The 20,475-nt window shown below is 39.5% G+C and overlaps 1 pseudogene; it reads left to right on the top strand.

Annotated features, from left to right (window-relative positions):
- The first annotated feature begins 4,997 nt into the window (after nt 1-4,997).
- On the top strand, nt 4,998-11,197 carry LOC112822975 (protein BTG3-like; annotated as a pseudogene).
- The last annotated feature ends 9,278 nt before the right edge of the window (nt 11,198-20,475 follow it).

Here is a 20,475-nt window from a genome sequence, read left to right as displayed (position 1 = left end):
ATCCCAAGTGATAAGGATTCTGTGGTTCAAACATGTAGAGAAATTCTAGGTTAAACAGATTTCTTCTCTACAGAGCACTTCATACCTTTTAAGATAAGAAAGTGTATTGGATGTCTCTAAGAAGGGATGGAGCGTGTAGGATTTCCCCAGTGGAATTCCCTCTTCTCCCCTCTCCCCTGCCGTGTGTGTGTGTGTGTGTGTGTGTGTGTGTGTGTATTTCATGCCCAAGTCCAGCAGAACTCATTTTTTATACACCCATATAACACTCATATATGTCTGCTGCCTCCTACTGACATTCTTGCTGGTGTTCTGAAGGTCAAAATATAATATTATGCCAGACACAACAGTGTTCTTCACGTCTCCTGAAACTTATAGGAGTCCTAGAGATTTTTCCTTTGAAGGGCTTACAGTGAGTTCATAATGAGCATCTTAAAATGTTTTTAAAGGAAACTTTCTCAAAGCATCAGATTAACTCTTTGAAATGAGGGGGAGGGAAGCAAATAATAGGAAAAGAGGAAGAGTGATAGTTGAAATCCATCGCAAATGTGTACTCCGAAAACAGTCTTTCATCTCGATTTGAAAGAATTCTCTTTTGTGCATTAATAAAGGTTTCCCCTCCATCTGATTCAAGCTCACTGTATAAATTACTTTCAGGTACTGCTTGTACAATGTTCACAACCAGAAAGAAAGCCTATACATGTTGCATTAATAGGGATACACTGCCTGAAAATAAATGTATCCCTTTGAAGATGAATGAAGGAAACAGCTATGGCCAAGAACTAGAATATTCTACCCATGGCCATGAGTTGCAAAGTACCTAAACACACAATCAAGTACCCATGTGACTTCTTCAAGTCTGGGTCTATCTGGGAAAAAAGAAACAAACTTTTGGCCAAAACTGTTGTTTGCATAGTCATCCACACGTCTGAATTTACATACTCATGCAAAACCCCAAATGCACATGAAGATTTCTAGAGCATGTGAACAGTTTCACGGCAAGACCCACTCAATGCTGGCAGGCATGCTTGATTGTTCTGCTGTCCTGCGCTCTGAGCGAGTCATGGAGCTCAGTGGGTCCATCTGCACTAGGGCCTTCTAACTACACAGATGGCAGCCCCCTTTCTGCGTGTGGTTCCAGCCACTCAGTTCTTAATGAGGAATAAAAATAGATTTGAAAAATTCAGTAAAGACTGTAATTAAGCAACTTGAAGGTCTTTAAAACTAACCAATAACTGATTTTACTTTTCCAATTTGTTCCCTCAAACTAAATTTGACCTGTCAAGCTGACCCAACTCCAGGTACATGGATTACTGAGGGGAGGCGGTAAAATCGTTCCAGAGCCTCGAGCTTAGACTCCACATTCTTGAAGGCAAGCTAAATGAGGAAATAGAGACTGCCCTTTCATTTCTCAGTAACTTCTAATTTGTCTACAAAACAGGAATGCTAATTTAGAAACGCCTTGTTCTGCTCTTTCTTTACATTCTGGAGAATCTGTTATTTTTTAAAGATTTAAGACATTAATTATAAAAAGTGCTCCATTTTTTTTTTTTAAACAGCAGGTACTTGGCTGTTCATATTTAACTTAATTGCTTAAGGATATTTTGTTGAGGAAAAAATAGAAGTTTAATGTTCATACTTCTTTGTTCAGCAAAACCATATTCCTCTTCTGATTTTTCCCAGGGACCTTATCCTCACAGCTAAAATAATTTGAACCTGACCTGAAGCCCCAGGTCTGCCCCAGACGCTTTGATGTAGAACTAATTTTAGTATCCCTACTTTGCAGGTGAGAAACAGAGACAGAAAGGTGGTAAGAAACTCACCCAGGGTTGCCCAGCTCATGTGGAGCAGAGCTAGGATTTGAACTTGGGCGCTCTGTCCCTGGAGCCTGTGCCCTTAACCACATGCTCTGGGCCTCTGCAGTGCCTACCATTTGAACAGACCCATTCTTTGGGTCCTCGTTTACCCAAGCAGGATGGAAAACAAGAAGCATACATGAGAGTGCCCCCCACCCCAAAAATGCCACACTGTCTGCTGAATTCTAGCATGGGAGCTCCCAAAATGTTTGCAACTATAGAAGCCACTGTAACTGTGTTTTCTTCCCCCATAACTCTGAAGTAATTGGCATTCACTAGGATGCATAAATGCCACTGCATTTGTAAGATAGTAGTCTCATTAGACTGCGGTCGTATTTCATACATAAAATCAACATGGCTAAGTGACAAGCAAATTTTGACAAACCAAATGCTTTTTTTTTTTTTTTTTAATGCTAAGGGGGAAGGCAGTACAAGCAAAGACTCTTTGCCTGGCATACCACTCTTAATGACGAAGACAGGAAAGTGTTTCAACAATAGTACAATCAGGTGACTGAATAACTACCTTTAAAGTGATACCTGCAAGGAATGGTGGGTAGTTCAGGCTCACGTGCTCTCATATTAAACAGACACTAATTCTGTCCATAAAACAAAGCCCTGGGTACACTGCTGAACTTGAATCTCTGAAGAGCCCCAACGGGAAATTTAAACAGGTGAAAATTGACTGATTGGGTCACTTCTGTTTGGAGGGACTCAACTCCAAGCCTGTATAACTCCATAATCTTCTGATTCCAGGATGATGTTTCTTTGGGTTCCTGGACTGGACTATGAAGGAGATCAGGAAGGTAGCCTGGATTGTGATGGGACTCACTGAATCATGGGCCACTGTGGCTAATGGTATATCTGCTGGGTTCCAAGCCTGGCAAATGCCTTGCCAGCTTCCCTGCAGCCACTGCTCACTCCTTAGATGCCATCCCCATCTGCCCTTGATGATTAAGTACATAAGGTAGAAGAAAGTGAAAAGATCTCGTTACCTTCTTTAAGACACTTCTGTTTCTCCAATGAAGAACACTGAGTAGTAGGTACCATGTTGTTGAGAGAGTTAAAGGAACAGTTTGGCAATTAATAAAACCAAATGAGATATGATGGGTTTCGTTTCAGCAGAAGGAGTGTAAATAACAATTACACTTTTAATAATTGTACCCAGCAGCACATCACTAATCATCTCCCCTGTGGGTGAAAGGTGACACACACTACAGAATTAGGGAGGGACCAAAGAGAGGGTGGGAAAGCAGGGGCAGTGGGACAGGGTGGGGTTGGGGAGGTGGGGAGTCTGTGCCAAATGATCGCTGTGACCTCACCTGACTCACCTTAGCTGGTTGAGTGAGATATCCTCAATTATACCCACATTTTTACTGAATTACGTGGGAAACAATTCTTCAGTTTTCTAGTGGAAAAAATATTTAATATCTATTAAACACGGTATTCTTACCATAAAGCAAGCTGGAGAAAAGAAAATGCTAATAAGAAAGCCATAAGGAAAATCCATTTATAGAACTGTACTGTAAAAAAAAATCTGTGTGTAAGTGGACCCATGCAGTTCAAATCCATGTTGTTTAAGGATCAACTGTATAAGGGTATGGAAGTGGAGAACTCAACTTCTTCAAAATATTAACAGTAGCTAACATTTATTGAAAACCTTCTCTGTTCCAGGCACTGGTGTTCCACATTTAATCCTTACCACAACTCTGTGAAGGAGACACTGTTATTACCCTATTATATATATGGAGAAAGTGAAGCATATTCAACACGCCCAAGTCTATGGCAAAGCTATGATACAAATCCAAGCCGAATGGCTCCGGAGTCCATGTTTCTAACATCTATGCTGCATCTAGTTAAGGGCATGACAGGAAGTGGTACTTCTGTTTACTTAGAGCTCTCACTTTGAAATCATTTCTGAATGTCTGAGAGGTAAAGTATCGGGGAAGGGTCATAGGAGGAAGAGGAGCTAGTGGAGGATTAGGGTGTAGCTGGGAGGAATTACCGACAGATGCATTATGAACAGGAGTCTTGGAGGCCCCATTCTCCCTTTCTCCTCGCGTTCTCATCAAGCGGACTTCCCTTCAGTGGCCTTAGCTCTTATGTTGTTCAACTACCTAACCAAGACTATCAGAAAAGGAAATCCAGGAAACAATCTCATCACTGGTCCTGCCCTTACCCCAGTTTCCCTGAGCAAATCTGTGGTTCATTCTGTACCTTATTTCTTTTTTAAGTGGAATTTTGTTGAGGCAGATTTTCCATAATTGGAATCTGGGAGGGGGTTATGGTTAATTTGTTATAGCAATAGCAATATTCTTGGAGAATGTTTCTTGTAGAACTATTTCACATTCAAGGTGGAGGTGAGAGAATGTTCTCTGCCTCGGTGATTATATTAACAGCCATAGATGTCATTTTTTTGTCTATAGAATAATATTTAAATGTGAACCATAGTAAACAGAATATATTCATTTTGGGTCTCTTCTGTTTAGCGTACTTTACATGAGCTTTTCTACAGGGATAGGTTATTTCATACTTTCCCCCATGACTATGAAGCATCCCCTTTATTCTGAAGGAAAAGACAAGTACTGATGTATGAGCACTAAAAGTAAAGTTGCTACATATCCCAAGTCCCTATTTGCATGTTTCAAAAGGCTTATGTAGGATTGGCACTTTGTGGGTAGTGAAGAAAAAACAGAGGCTTTGGCGTTAGACTTCGATTCAAATCCTGGTTGCTCCTCTTCTGAGCTGTGTCATGGGTCAAGTTTGTCATCCTCACTTTCCATATCAGGAAAACAGAGGTGCTAAAACCAACTTCTCTAACTCATAGGAATGTGAGAATTAAACTAAATCATGGAACTATAACCTTAATAGACGATAGATAAATAATAGACATATATTTATTATGTAGACCTCCTGTGTAGTTTCCTAAAAGCTTTAGGCTTCCTTATGGGCAAAAATAGAGCAAAAATTGATTATTAGTAGTAGGGACAAGTTTGTCAGAGTTTCCCCCATCTCTGGACTTAAATCTATCTGCTTACACAGACATCAATTTGAATGTGCTGTTCCATCCTTAGACAGATGCTGATTTGCAAAAGACAATGTTGTGCTTATCGATTTCATTCAAATAGGCTTTGATTCTAATGCTACATGTGTGACTGCAAGTCTAGCCAGAACCCTCGAATTTTAATCGCTTCTTACGAGCTGGTCAAGAATTATTCCCACATGTGTGCCACATGAACCCAGAGCTGGTAGAATTAATGTCCTAGTAATTAAGAAATAAGGCTGAGGCATTTAAAAATTTCTTACAGTTAAAATATGAGCTCATAGGTTAAAATGAATAGATGTTGGCACTTGACAATTTATTTTCTCCTACCTTTTTCACAAGTGGATCTGAACAAGACAATAGGGATCTAAGAACAATAGGTAAGGATTAACCTTTTATTTCCTAGTATACTTTAAAATTAGTATTATTATCCATAGATGGATATGCAGGACCTCACATGCATTTGTTTCCCATTTATGTGAACTGCCTGGAGAAACTCCCAGAGTACAATTGTTACTAATACATAATATATAATTCAGATCTCCTCCTTTTACGGGAGATAGTGAGTTCTGAAGGCAATTAGAAGAAACTAAATAATGGTTGCCCTTTAGAACCTATCTCTTCAGTGTTCCCATTTCTCCACTTTTATTCTTGTCCTTTTACATCTTCATTAGAGGCATTTATTATAATTGGACATTTCTAATTGAGATAAAGTTCTCAGAAGCTATTGCTGCAAGCACAAGAAAGAAAGTGTTAATTTTCAGATTGATTAATAGTATTTTTAAATTATAGAATGATTTTCCAAATGTCCCAACCATGAAAACGCAGATAAAGTTACTAGAATTGGGGAAAATTATAAAAGCATTACGTGTTTTAAATCTTACATGTGCTTATACTCACAATGATAGATGGTTTATTGATACCCCCATAAAAGCAGATGGACACAGAGAAGGTGATTTGATGTTTTATTAACTAGATATTACGATATGCTTGGGAATGTTTGCCCAGTCCATAGACAGGGAAACAGTTTATTGAACAAGGTCATGATGCCAAATGATTGAACTGAGCAATGATTGGACTCAGAATTACATTTCTAGCTTTCATATCTTATAAACCACTTTATACTCAACTCTTGCTAGTCTGGTCTATTTTCCGTTGCTGGAACTTCTGATACTGTCCCTGGATTTTTTTTTTTTTTGGGGGGGGGCATATGCTGTTCACTCTGCTTAGAACATTCTTTCCTATCCACTGAAACGTCCACATTCCCTGGCTAGTACTTTCATGCATCTATCATTCAGTCATCCATTTATACATAGGATGGTTAAGTGCAATCCAGCAGTGGATAGTTCACATGCAGCGTTGGGTGGGAGAGGAATTTCATCATGAGCAAGACACTCATGGATTCTCTGCTTGAGGGATTTGTAGCTCTGGCAGAAGGAGGTTTGTCCATTTCCTTCCCTTCCCATGTTTCATCTCAGTTTTGTCACTGATGGGGAGAGTCTGTTAGCCTAATAACTTTGACATTAAAAAGAAAGACAATCAATTGTCACAGACACGAGTTTGTTTACTTTATAGATGAACTTACCTAAGAGATCTATAATGAACCAACACCAAGAATCCACCATAATCTTCCCATAAAGGAGCCAGGAACCAGCCATTCCTGCTTTGACCTTCAGGGCAGCACTACCTCTGTGGAGCGGGAATCCTAGGAATCCTAGTGGCAAAGGAGTAAAAAGCCCGTATGGTAAGAGAATAGAGGCAAATCCCGATATTCATTTGTTCTCTAAGAAGTCTCTCGTAAGAGTTACCAGGTCATTCTGCTCTCACTATAATCTATTATAATTACCTGTCCCTTTGCTCATTTTCCCCACTAAACTCTAAGATCCCCCCTAATCTTTGTGTCCTCAGAGTCTATCCCAGAGCTTAGTACATAGCAGACACTCAGTAGATATTTGTTTAATGAACGAATGAACCAGAACAACCACCAGCTATGGTAGTGAAAGTGGCCTTCAGGGGAACCACTCACTCACACCATTGTGTGAATAGTATTGATGAGAGTTCTCTGTTGTACAGGCATAGGCTGTGACTCTGGAAATAAACTATAATGTTACTGTCTGATAAATGGTAATACAGTAGTGTGTCTAACTTCAGGTGCTCAAAATATTCCAATTCCATTTTTGGTGCTTGGTCATACATTTAAGGCTGAGGGAAAATAGATGGGAAAACTTGATTGTCCATAACACCCCACAATATACAGTATAGTCTATTCACTGCTGGCATATTGAAAATAAAATGGAATTTAGACACAACAGTCGTGGGTTTGAGTTAAGATCCTGTCATTTCTGAGTCTCAGTGTCTTCATTTGTGATACCAGGGTAAAAATATCTAGCTCTCCTCTTTGCCCTCTAGAGGTCTATCCACTTTATTGTTCTCTACAATCAGATTTTGGTTTTACTGATATTCTGCAATGATTTTTCTGTTTTCTATTTCATTGATTTCTACTCTTATCTTTCTTTCCCATTTAAAGATTTTATTTATTTATTTGAGAGAGAGAGAGAGCATGAGTAGGGAGAGGGGTAGAGGGAGAAGCAGACTCCTACTGGGCCCAATCCCAGGACCTTGCGATCATGACCCGAGTTGAAGTCAAGACATTTAACCGATTGAGCCACCCAGGCGCCCCTACTCTTATCTTTATGATCTCCTTCCTTATGTGTGATTTGGGTTTGATTTGCTCTTCTTTTTCTATTTTTTTTAAATGTAGAAATAGATCATTGGCTTTAGACCATTCTTCTTCTCAGTAATAAAAAGAAGAGGGTACCTTTGAACTCAACAAAAACATTTTTGAAGTGTATCTGTCAACATACGCATAAAACCGTTAGTAGATAATTGATTGAATATTTTAAAATATTTTTCTAACAAGTTTGCTGGGATATTATTTTGGCTAGATTAAAAATAACTAGCCAAAATTTGTCAACAAATAACTCATTATTTTAGATTTACTTATTTATTTGATAGAGAGAGACACAGCAAAAGAAGGAACACAAGCAGGGGGAGTGGGAGAGGAAGTAGCAGGCTTCCTGCTGAGCAGGGAGCCAGACACGGGGCTCAATCCCAGGACCCTGGGATCATGACCTAAGCCAAAGGCAGATGCTTAACAACTGAGCCACCCAGGTGCCCCAATAACTCATTATTTTAAAATGGGAGTCTAGGTACTAAAGAAATTATGAGGGACTGGAAAAAACATTGAGATTCAGAGGTGTGCAAATTATGGCCCAAGGATCAGTTTTGTGGATCTGCCATCTCTTTTGTGGATAGTTTTTTATCCCCCCTTTTCTTTTTTTTTCTTTATTGTTATGTTAATCACCATACATTACATCATTAGTTTTTGATGTAGTGTTCCATGATTCATTGTTTGCATATAACACCCAGTGCTCCATGCAGAACGTGCCCTCTTTAATACCCATCACCAGGCTAACCCATCCTCCCACCCCCCCTTCCCCTCTAGAACCCTCAGTTTGTTTTTCAGAGTCCATCGTCTCTCATGGTTCATCTCCCCCTCCGATTTCCCCCCCTTCATTCTTCCCCTCCTGCTATCTTCTTCTTCTTCTTCTTTTTTTAACATATAATGTCTTATTTGTTTCAGAGGTACAGATCTGTGATTCAACAGTCTTGCACAATTCACAGCGCTCACCATAGCACATACCTTCCCCAGCTGCCCCATCCCTCCCACCCCCCACCACTCCAGCAACCCTCAGTTTGTTTCCTGAGATTAAGAATTTATTGGAACAGAGCCACACCCATTCCTTTAAGTATGGTTTATGCTTTTCCCATGACAGCCACAGAGCTGAGTGGTTGTGACAAAGACTTAATGCTCCACAATCTAAAATAATTATTCTCTGTCCCTTTATAGAAAAATTTTCCTGACCATAGCGTTACTGCCCCAGCTTCTTTTTCTGTAAAATAGGAATGATAGCCCCCACTCGGCTGTTGCCAGGACACTTACTTTGGGATATTCGTGTGAAAACCTTTGGTACGGTGCTTAGCATATAGCCATTGTGAAAGTAAAGCTTGTTCAGTTGGAATCTAAAATTCCCACCCACCACCCAGTGGCTGATTTAAAACTATTTTCTTTTTAACCTTATGTTTAGAAGGTGAAACAATTATGTGTCAAAGAGTAAAATTTCACCTTTTCCTTTTTAAAAACACTGTTATTTGCTTGTCCTCATGACTTTGTCAAACAATATAATCTTTATACATCTTTGTGATAATTAAAATAACGAGAGGAGAGTTGAAATAATGTGGCTGATGCAGTGCTGAACTCCACAGACTTTATGCAAATAGAAATGAGAGAGAATATTTCTGAGTTTTTAAAGGCTAAAGGTCATAATTTTCTTTATACAGCAGCAAACAAAAAAGCCTATAATAGAAGTCAAGATTATTGGTTGTTTTTTCTTGAATGACATTGTTAAAGATACAGGATTATTTTTTCCTTCAGTGTTTTATTAGAAATATATTGCATGGAAAATAAAATGATAATTTGGAAATAAACATGGGTATTCTGCATAGGGGACTGTTCTGGCAACTGCATGCTGTGTATACTGTAATTCTTAGCTAGTCATGCTGAATACAGCAAGTAGGTAAATAAGGAGGGGCAAGTTACCAGGAGCTATTTCCTCCTTGCAGAACTGCTTTTATTAAATTGCTCTCTACTGTGATCATCAGCCTATATTGAGGTAAAATATAAGAACATTAGTAAGCACATCCTGTCTGATCTTAGGACAATAATCATGTTCATCCTGATAAATTGCTGTTTCTGTGTTATAAACCCTGTGCGTTGAGGAACTGATCAGGTTTCCCTTTGCCAGTGAACTTGGTAGAATGCTCAGGGCCAAATTTATGACTCCGTTGTAGCAACTATATGGATCTTTATGATGTACATTTTACCATCGTTCCTAGTTCCGTTTTATGTCCTTTGTTTCTTTCTTTTGCTCTGCTTTTATTTATGCTATCTAAGTATTTTATGTCATTTTGCAAGCCACATTCAATCTTTTCTGGAATAAGATGGGGTATAAATAGGCAATAGGGAAGTGGATAGGTAATTTCCAGTAAAGTGCTACTATGTCTTTTGGTTCTCTCCTTGAAATACTTTATGAATAACACAACAAAATAACTCCCAGCTTACCACTTGATAAATCTTATAATTTAAAGAGAAGTATTTAGACGAGGCGGGAGCCCCAGGCTGGGATCAGGCTCACTGCGCAGAGGCGGCGCTGGGGTTCCTACCCTGGACTGTGTGGAGGCGGCTGCCAAGTGTGCAGCCCCAGCGCCCCCCCTCCCCCCCCCCGGAGCCCCGGCGGAGGGAAAGGTGAAGAAGGAAATTGATGCTGTTGCCTTCTTTCTCACAAGGCGAGTTCGAAAACATGGTAACTTGAAAAAAGAGGCCGTTGAGAGATTTGTTGAGAAATTCACTCATACCTCCAGAAAAATAGAAAAATCAGTGGCATACAGAAAAACCGTCAGAAGGACAGGCCTACAGATGCATTCCTGTAAGTTTCACAGTTGATCCCGGCGTCCTGGAAGCCTGTGCGAACAGGGGCACCTTGTACATGGACCTAGGTTTGCCAAAGGAGCTCACTCTGTGTGGGGCGCCGTGGGAGGTGGGCTGTCGGGTGTGGGGTGGGGACGGAGAGAAAAACAATGCGTTCACTGGTGTCAGCTTTGAAAATGACGATGAGAGGGGCGCCTGGGTGGCTCAGTGGGTTAAGCATCTGCCTTTGGCTCAGATCATGATTCCAGGATCTTGGGATCGAGCCCCAAGTCAGGCTCCCCGCTCAGCGGGGAGCCTGCTTCTCCCTCTCCCTCTGCTGCTCCCACTGCTTGTGCTCTCTCTTTCTCTCTGTCAGATAAATAAATAAAATCTTTAAAAAAGAAAATGAGGATGAGAACCAGGAGGAAATCTCCATGAAAGTTAGTTACCTCTGATGTTCATTCAGGATCCTCTTCTTCAGACGAAGAAACAAGTAAGGAAGTAGAAGTGAAACCCAATTGGGTGAGGGCAGCCCCAAGCCCTGTGTACCAGATTTCAGAATTGATATTCCCGCCTCCTCCAAGGTGGCACCCTTTGCCCAGAAAGAAGCCAGGAATGTTCTGAGGGAATGCCCATCAGAACCACTACTCTCCTCCTATTCCTGGTTGTCCAAATCAGGGAAGGAAGAATAAACCATATCACCCAGATCTGGTTACATGGGTACCTCCTCCTGGAATGCATTGTGTCCAGAATCACCTGCTGATCCTCACATATTAACACTCTGTTAGCTCCTTTTGCTTCTCTGTTGGTGTCAGTGTTGAGAGAAGGTAGAACAAGACTGACCACATATTAAAAGCTAAATGTTCATACTCATAGTAGTAAAGTTAGATGGACCAAACCATCAAACTTATTTTTATAGAGAAGTTATCAACAATAATCTTTCTTAAAAATATATATATGCACTTTAAATATATTGTTATAGTTTGAGAAACTTCATTAAAGTTAGTCAAGTGCTTGAGTTTTTAATATTGGACTTGAGTATTTATATATTGTGCATCAATTCTGTGGGATATGAGAACACTGCAGCAGCACGAGATCGGTTCTAGCATCTTTGAGCATTTCCTTTATGGAAGGTAAGTTATTTATACACAAGGAAGTCTCTTTTATGCCATTGTTTAGAAGGATTGTGTGAATTATGTTGCAAATGAAAAGTAGTGTGAGGCAAAAATAAATAAGTAAATAAATAAAGAGAAATATTTAGTTACACTAGTCATTTGGCTCCTTATACCATACAAAGAGATTGAAATAATTTTGGCTGCAACAAACCCACTGTCTTTTCTAAGGTAAGCCTGTGATTTAAATACCAAATTTTCATTGAAATATCAAAAGAAGGAATGCTTATGGTCTATACTCAAACTGCCAGTCACACTAATTTTATTTGCTTGATAAAGATTATTGGAATTGGTTGCATTTTAAAAGGCTATGCAAGTGGAACTATAAAAAGTATATATATATTTAATACATGACAAATCGTGTATCATTAATTAAACCAAGTAGGTATTTGTTGAGCAATGTCTATATTTCAAATACTGTTTGCAGAACTGTGGATATAGCACTGAACAAGACAAAACCCTTCCCTCATGATACTTTTTAAGAATAGCTAGGTCACAGTAGGGGGTTCTAAGAGTTGAGAAACATGGAACAAATTTATAGTAATGTTATCTTATTGATTCTGATCTGTGAGGCTTAATGCTGAAAGTGTATGATACTTTTTAAGGGATGTGTTACCTACCTAGAAATCATAAAATCCTCATCTGAATTTGAAGATCCAGAGGCAGGTAGGTCAAAGAGAAGACGAATATGACTCAACTGTGGGCTTGGATCCCTGAGATGTCATTGGCCTGGAGGTGGTATCATTAAGTTTTTCTTTAAGTGGAGGGCTCCCACTTCTGTGGACGGTGACAAGAGAGACAGAGAATGGAAAATTAACACTGGTCAAACAGGTACATCCTGGAGTGGGCCAAGACTGAGGGAACAGCTACAAAGCAGAGTGAAAACAGAACTTGGGGCAAAAATCTAGATTGTCGAAGGTTACAATAGAACTGTGGTGTCAGAAATTGCCTGATTGTTAAAAACAAAAAACCAAAAAACAACCTTGTACTTATTCACGCCCCATCTACTGTTTCATGCTTTCTTCCCTTTATTCAACCTGCTCGCCTGTCAACAATTCTTCTCTCCCTTACCCTTCGAAACTCCGTGAGGCTTCATCTTCTCCAGAACATTCCCCTGTAACCCAGATTGAATGAAATGATCTTTATTGGTTCTCATACTATCCTGGAACTACCTCCATTATTTCTTTCATCATATTACATATGAAATTCTCCTTTGAAGTGTCTGCCACACTCATTAGACTAAGAGGTTCTTTGATGGTGTAAACCGTACCTTACTTCATTCTCCTCAGTGCCAACTACTTTAGGTGCTAAGAAAAGATGTATTGAGTTAACCTGCCAGGCCTGACAGGTAGTATAAATAAACAAGGGCATGTTCTGTATAAGGAGAACAGCTACTCTAATCCAGATGTTTGTTACTGAGTGGGATTGCAGCCCCATATTGCCAGAGCTGAGGTTTTGGAGAAGTCAGAAGGGTCAATGTTTTAAGTAAATATTTCTATCTTAGATGTTAGTGGCAATACATCCAGTTTTAAAGATTCTCTTTGGGCCAAGAAAACCTGGCTGTTTCCAGCAGGGGTGTGCCAGTGGTGTCTCTGCTGTGATATTTCAACAAGGGATTTTTTTTTTTTTTTTGCTATGAACTACAAGAAACAACCCTCGATATCTGAGACAAAACAACAAGACAGCAAACAGAAGAAAAGAAAAAGAAATATAGTGGAAGGATACAGGACGAGGGATAGTCAAAGAATTGGAGAAATAGCTGAATAACCAGGTTTGAAGCAGGTCAGAGCCTGGGGAGTGATAGTGAATCTTGGAGACCGGAAGTCATGGACAGAGGCATAGCTAGATTCCAGCAGGCTTCCGTCTGTGTCAAGCAGCTATGACTTCCATTGCTGGTATGGTTGCCAGAGGTAGCAAGTCACAATACTGGACACACAGTTAAATTTGAACTTCAGATAAACAACCAATAAGTTTTTAGTATAAGTATGCCCCATGCAACTTTTATTTTAACTATTCTGATTACTAGGAGTCAGAGTCTGCGTTCCTTAATTTGGGTCACACGTCTATCCCTAGTCCCCTGAATGAACCATCTAGGAACACTGTGAGTAATGCAGAGAGATAGACTTCTGAAAGAAAATTGGGGTCTTCAACCACAGGAAAAGGTAAGGAATGTGAAGATGTCAAAATGGATCATTCTCTCTCTCTCTCAGTCATCCGTATATATGTGTTCATTATTGTCTTTTTACATACACACTTAATAGGGTGATACTAAAAATATTTTTTAAATGTTGATAAGTCTGGATCCAGGTTCTTTTCTGTGCTGCATGTTATCTGTTCAGTGGCTGGATTGTGGGCAGGAGGTCTGTGGTCCCAGTGGAGGATTCAAGAAAGTGCTGGAGAGGCATGAGGTGCCCTTGTTAGCAGCTGTTTATTGCTCAATATACAGTATTAGATGGCTCAAGAAAGTGATTGTCCTTGTTTAGCAAATTCCTTGATGGGGCATTTTGACAGAGTTTGGGTGCTGCTATGAAATAATGGAGGAAGAGAACCCTAAAATATTCTGTGAGAAGTTAACATGAAGTTGAATCTGTGCCAAGGAAGAAACTGGAGAGTAGATGAAGAAGCAGCAATGTGAGGATGCTCACAGCCCCTGGCTGGGGTCTGCGAAGGATGGTCATTGAGGAAGGCCTGGAGGCATGGTAGCTAAAGGACTTTCAAATGATAATGTTTAATATTAAAATTTAAATTGGTTTTTGTGCTAAAGTGGCATACAAATGCCTTATGAGGTAGTTTGGTATGAAATCATAGAAAAGGAGGTATGTTCTGCATGTGGGTCAGTACAGACAGGAGGGAAGAGAACAGTCATGGAAAGTGGGGTGTGAGTGAGTTTGAGAACTCATGGATGCAGAAATACAGAACGTGGGCACCGTAGGAAGTGTGAGCTGTGAAGAATCCCTTTGAATTTCGTGTGTATGGTGGGAGGGGGGATCTAGCATTTTATAAAAATTTAATTAAATATCAGAGTACAGGGTGACTCCAGTTGACATTTGAATCATAAATATGACCTAGATGGATAATTTATATTATGCAGTTGTATCTTTTATATCAACCACAAGTTCTTTCTAAGGATTGTTAATGTCTCAGTTGTCAGCAGTGGCTGACTCTGTCTCAGTCCTGTTCCTTGTTCCCAGTGTCTTCTCGTGTCATTCTTTTCATCACAAATCTTGTGTTGCTCAAATCTTGTCTCTCTCTTACTTATTTGAGAGAGAGAGAGAGAGAAAGAGAGAGAGAGAACATGAGCAGTGGGGAGGGGCAAAGGATGTGGAAGAAGCAGGCTCCCCGCTGAGCAGGGAGCCCTATGCCCCTATGCTGGGCTCCATCCCAGGACCATGGGATCATGACCTGAGCCGAAGGCAGATGCTTAACCGACTGAGCCACCCAGGCTCCCTTAAGCCTCCCGCTGTCTTGTAAGCTGCAGAGATTCTTTGTTGCCCTCTGTGTTTAGCTGGAGTCTAGTAATTATGGTACAAGGGCTTTCTAAGTTAATGGAAAGATAATATATGCTCCCACCTATTACTGCTACTATTCATACTCTCTATTTTATTTCTCTAACTTTCTCTTTTATATCTGCACATTCCACATGGTGCTGATACTACTGTGAACAGGAAGCAATTCCACCCATTTTGGATCATATGACTAAGATCATGGGCTTTTGGGCTCTTGGGCTCTTGGGTCAGACCATCTGGATTAAAAATCTTGGCTCCACCACTTGTTATCAAGCTATGAGACCATTCTGTGCCTCAGTGGCCCCCTCCTGTAACAAATTTAATGGGATTATTATTTTAATAGGGTTCTTATTTTAACTGGGTCTCAGAATCATAAAACTGGATGAATATGGTTGTTGATTTATGACCAACTCTCGTTATTGCTCCATTCAAGGTGATTTTTTTAACCATCTCTCTAGGGTGACCCTTATGAAAACTAGGACACTGATAATAGCTGATTCTATCTCCTACCTCTTTCTTTGTCTCTTGTCTATGGCAGCTACTATCCCAGATGTGGTGCTTACCATTGTCCCTCATCCTGGCAGCACACTTCTATTATATCTCTTCACCAAAAAGTTTTAGTTACTTTTAAATTTATAAAATGAAAATGCCAGACTGTATATAAACTTCTGTGACTTGTTTTTTTTTTCACCTAAAATTATATTGCTGAGATTCATCTGTATTTTTGTGTCTAGGTATCGTTCGTTTGTTTTGAGTGGTGCAGAATACTTTATTATAGGAGCATACCAAAATAACACAATTTATTTTCTGTTTCTTCTTTCAATTTCATTATTTCCAAGTTTTTGCTGCTATGCAACAGGGCAGCTCTAAACATCTTTGTACAGGTTTCCAGGTGGAGGTATATAGGACATTCTCTTAGGCACATACCTAGAAGGATTGCTGGATGGTAGTCTATGCATATGTTCCACTTTACAAGATAAAACCAAACTGATTTCCAAAACACAGAGGCATTTGCAGTCGATTTTTGGTATGGTATAAGGAGGTGCTCAGTTTTTCATCTGTTTCCTTATGTACAGCCTTTGTCTAACTCCATTTGTTTAAAAGCCTTTTTCCCCAAATGATTTGGTGTGCTACCTCTTTTATATATCAAAGTTCCACATATTTGTGGGTGTTTCTTGCAATCTGTATTTCACTGATCGATTTTTCTGTCCCTCCACCAAGATATAATTGCTATAGCTTTAAAGCAAGCTTGGATATTTGGTAGTGTCTGAGATATCTTGGACACTTTGGCCTTCCATAATAATTTTAGAATCTGCTCTTCCTCTCATGAACATGTATATCTCTTTAGTTTTTTAATGCATTTCAGTGATGTCTATAGATTTCCCAAGATGTCTCTCACATCTTTTGTCAGGTTTAATTCTGTATCTTTGATTTTTGTTGTTGTTGCTATTTCAAAGAGAAGCCTCTTTTTCATTAAATTTCCTAAACTGTTCCTGGTGTATAAGAATGAGTATCCTCCTTGGTAACTTCTTTCATTATTTCTAATAAATTGTAGATTCTTTTGGGCTTTCTATGTTAATGATAATATTGCCTTCAAATAATATTTATTTTTTTATTCTCAGTTCTTATAGTCTTAGTTTCTATTTCTTGTCTTATTTTGATAGTAGAAGTGGGGATAATGGGCATCTTCATCTGTTTTCTGTTTTCCCCAATTTAGTGTGGTGTTCAAGGTATGGTATGTTGCTATTCTTTAGATACACTTTATTATTGTAATTTACTGAGGGTTTCATTAACTTTTTTTCTGCGTCTATGAAAAAGGTCCTATGGCGTTTCTCCTTTAATCTGTTAACATGGTGAATTACATTGGCAGATTTTATAACCCTGAACCAGCTGTACATTCTTGGGATGTACCCAAGTTATTCATTGAATATTATCACTTTTATGTGTTACTGAATTAAAACTATTAGTATTTGGTTTAGGATAGTTTGCATTGATGATCAGGAGAGAAATGGGCTTGCTTTTCCTCCTTTGTCTGGCTTGGCTCTCTCAGTTGCTGCCTTCACAGAATGAATTTAGGAATACTTCCTCTTTCTATCCTCTAAAATGTTTGAAGGAGATGGAGTTGATCAGTGTCTTAGAAAAAATTAACCGTACTTGCCTGTGAAACTCTATGTGCCTAGTGGTACAGGGAGAATGCTGCTAAATGTTTAGTATTTAGCTTTTGGTTGTTGGTTGGGGTGAGAGGCAGAGTGGCTAATCTGTTGTGCCTGACGATTTCCTTGGTGTAAATTCTCCCATCATGACTGATTTCAAGCTACTGATGTCAGTGTGACATCACTGAAAAAGGCTGGAGATGGCTCTCGCAAGGCTCCAGCATGACCCATAATTTCTGCTTTTGCCCTGCAGTCACTCTGAGTGCAAAGGCAGTCTTGATGCCTCAGAAATTGGAGTCAGGGGCTCTAAGGGTAATCAAACCCTGGATGATGATTTGACGTCCAACCTCTCCTCACACTGCTCTCCCAGCCTGCCATGTGTGCTGGGAAAATGACCTGTGCATCTTGGCCTCCCTCCTCAGACCTCTTACCTGCAAGGGTGACTGTGGGAGTGGGATCACTCATCCAGGATAAAATGGGAGGACAGGGAGTGGAATTAGTGGATCACATGACACCCGCAAATGTCTTCATCTATAAGGAGACTTCAAGGTAAATTATATTAAAATGCTGGGGTTTTCTCTGCACAAGATATTGAGTGGGTATTTTGGAAGGGTCTTGCTGGATCTCCGGCTGGATCTCCTGTGATGTAGCAATGGCTCTCCTTTGGCTGATCACTCCTTCCTCAGTGTTTTCTCACTAGTTAACAATTAACTGATTAACTAGTTAACTAATTAACTACAGTAATAAATATTTGTTTATTAAATATTAACTAAATATTAAATGTGTTGTTTATTTAATATATTTATATCAAATATTAATGATTTACAAAACAATATTTTCTAATAAATATCTTATAATAACATAGTAATGTACAAAATATGGCTAAATATTCATTGAACATCTGTTATAGCAACTAGACCAAGCACTGCTTTAAGTACTAGGAAAACAGCATGAGTAAAAGAGACACAAATATCTGTATTTTCCAAATCAATTCTCTTTCCATCCTGTTTCACAGAAAAAAAAAATCACATATTCTTTGACTTGCCTTAATTAAGAGGGGAGTGTAGTCACTTTGGGCAAGCTGTGGAAACCTGCCTCAGCCCAGCATCAAAGCAGCTCCTGCGCTCCTGTCTGCTGCCTTCCAGATTTCCAGGGACAAAAGTCAGACCCCAGTCTGCTGTGTCCCTAATAACGAAGGTTCTCTGAGTGGTCTTGTGGAAACCCCCCTCTCCAGCCCTCTCAATCATTAGACTTGTTTTGAAGGGACTGGAGTCACTTGTTTTGAAGGGACTGTCACCCCTTCTCAAGGAAGAGGGCTTGGGGCGCAAAGGGTAGAATTTTGCCAAAGAAACTTCCTCACAAAATCCTCTTCCTCACTGGCACTCACTTGGTGATGCAGGGTCATTGAGGGCAGTGGTCAAGAAAGAATTCTTGAGATGTTTTATGCTACAAAAAGTTGCTTTTGTTATAGTACACGGACATGACCCATGGGCAGAAAGAGTTGCACTTGTTATTGTGAGGTGCGACTGTTGATATATTTGTATGAATCAGTTGGGGGGGGAGTGGAGGGGTAGAGATAACGGAAATCTCTAAGGCGATTTCTGTATGTTAAAGATGACTTACAGGAGCCTGGAGGTCTGCCTATTGTCAAGAGAAGGTTGCTTTAGGTCTCTAGCAGAGCAGTAACATGAAGAAGGCAGCTGTGAGTTCCTCAAGGAATGTCCCATTCTGCATGTCTTGGGTATTTATCAATGGGCAGCAAATTGTAAGGAAATTTAATTTTATCTACATTTCTCTTGCCTTTGTTCTCCTCCTCTTTGGCACTCTCCCTCATCGCCCCTTTGTGGACAAGATCTTGTTCTTAGTGTTATAAAATCACCTCTCAGCTGCAATTTTTCCATTTCTGCATGTAGTCAGTCCTTTGAGCTACCTCTGTCTTGAATGCAGTATTTTCAGCCTGCGCTCTCAATCAGAATGCCTGGGCTGAAATTGGAATCTGAGACCCATGACAAGAGCTGTGAGACATTGGACAAGTTACTTAACCTGTCTGTGCGTCGGTGTCCTCATTTATAGAATGAGGTTTACAGAAGGTCCTGCCTCATGTCTTTATCATGACAGTCAAAGTATGAACAGCTCTTAGAGTAAGGCTTGGACCATTGTAAGCCATTGTTATTTTGTAGCCTTTTTCTGTGCCTCGGTTGAAACTTCTAAATCAGTATCCTATTGCTTTATTCTGTTTCCTTTTAACCTCTTTTATCTTTCTGTCCTTAGAATGATTGGGATTCAAGTCCATCCAAGGCACTCACTCATACCTAGGCTTCTGCTGGTGATGACATCCTCCCACATAAGAGGTTTTTTCTCTTTCCTGCTCACTATGTACAGTTTACATAATTATGAAAAATGAGCCACTTCATCAAATTTTCCTAAGCTTGTTTTTGAAAAAGCAACTTCTAAGCTATTACCAAGCAAGGAAGAGAGGTATAGTAATCATTTTTCTTTTTTAGTGGCAGCTAGAAATTAGAGCTTTCTGTGGAAGGAATTTAGTGATAACTTTCAACGCTGGTTTCTTTATTTTGTCTTTCAAGCGGGTAATTCTTCATAAGAGTGAGTGACTCTTTTAAAGAAGTTAAGGCAGTAATTTTTTATGATGTTAATGATGGTTGGAAATAATACCCCATTCTCAATTTGTGACATATTCGAGGAAACACACCTCTATTTCATTGCTTTTCTCTGATTTTTTCAAGGGTTATAATAGTTGAACTCTAAGTTCACAATAAGATCATTAGAATCATAATTCAAACAATGTGAAACTGGACCACTTGATGCAAGATTTCTTGATTTCTTGATGCAAGACCTCTGGAATTGCAAAGTAACCAAATTCAGTATTTTACCTACTTAGTAGAATTTGGGTGCCAGAAAAGTACTTTGCAGTTTTTCTCACTGAAGGTCATGGAATTTTTGAATATTCCAGTGGAGATCAAGCCAGGTTATAATTCACACAACTTTAGGTCAGTTTTGTGAGCAGAAAAATTCCCATCTATAAAAAAAGTAGGAAAGCTCCTCCAAGGAATTAGAACCTCATATATTTCAGCAAAAAGAGATTAAAAGCTATTTTTGTGGAATGGTTCTGGAACTTCATGTAGTAAAAACGTTTAGCCCAAACATTTTTTTTTTTCTGGATTGGTTTTATCAACCAAATAATTTTTTTGTTTGTTTTATGTTTT

This window comes from Callorhinus ursinus, unplaced genomic scaffold (genome assembly GCF_003265705.2).
Source record: "Callorhinus ursinus isolate GAN/ISIS: 27379988/994484 unplaced genomic scaffold, GSC_fseal_2.0 scaffold5, whole genome shotgun sequence".
Classification (NCBI taxonomy): Eukaryota; Metazoa; Chordata; class Mammalia; order Carnivora; family Otariidae; genus Callorhinus; species Callorhinus ursinus.
This window is presented reverse-complemented; position numbering and strand designations above follow the sequence as displayed.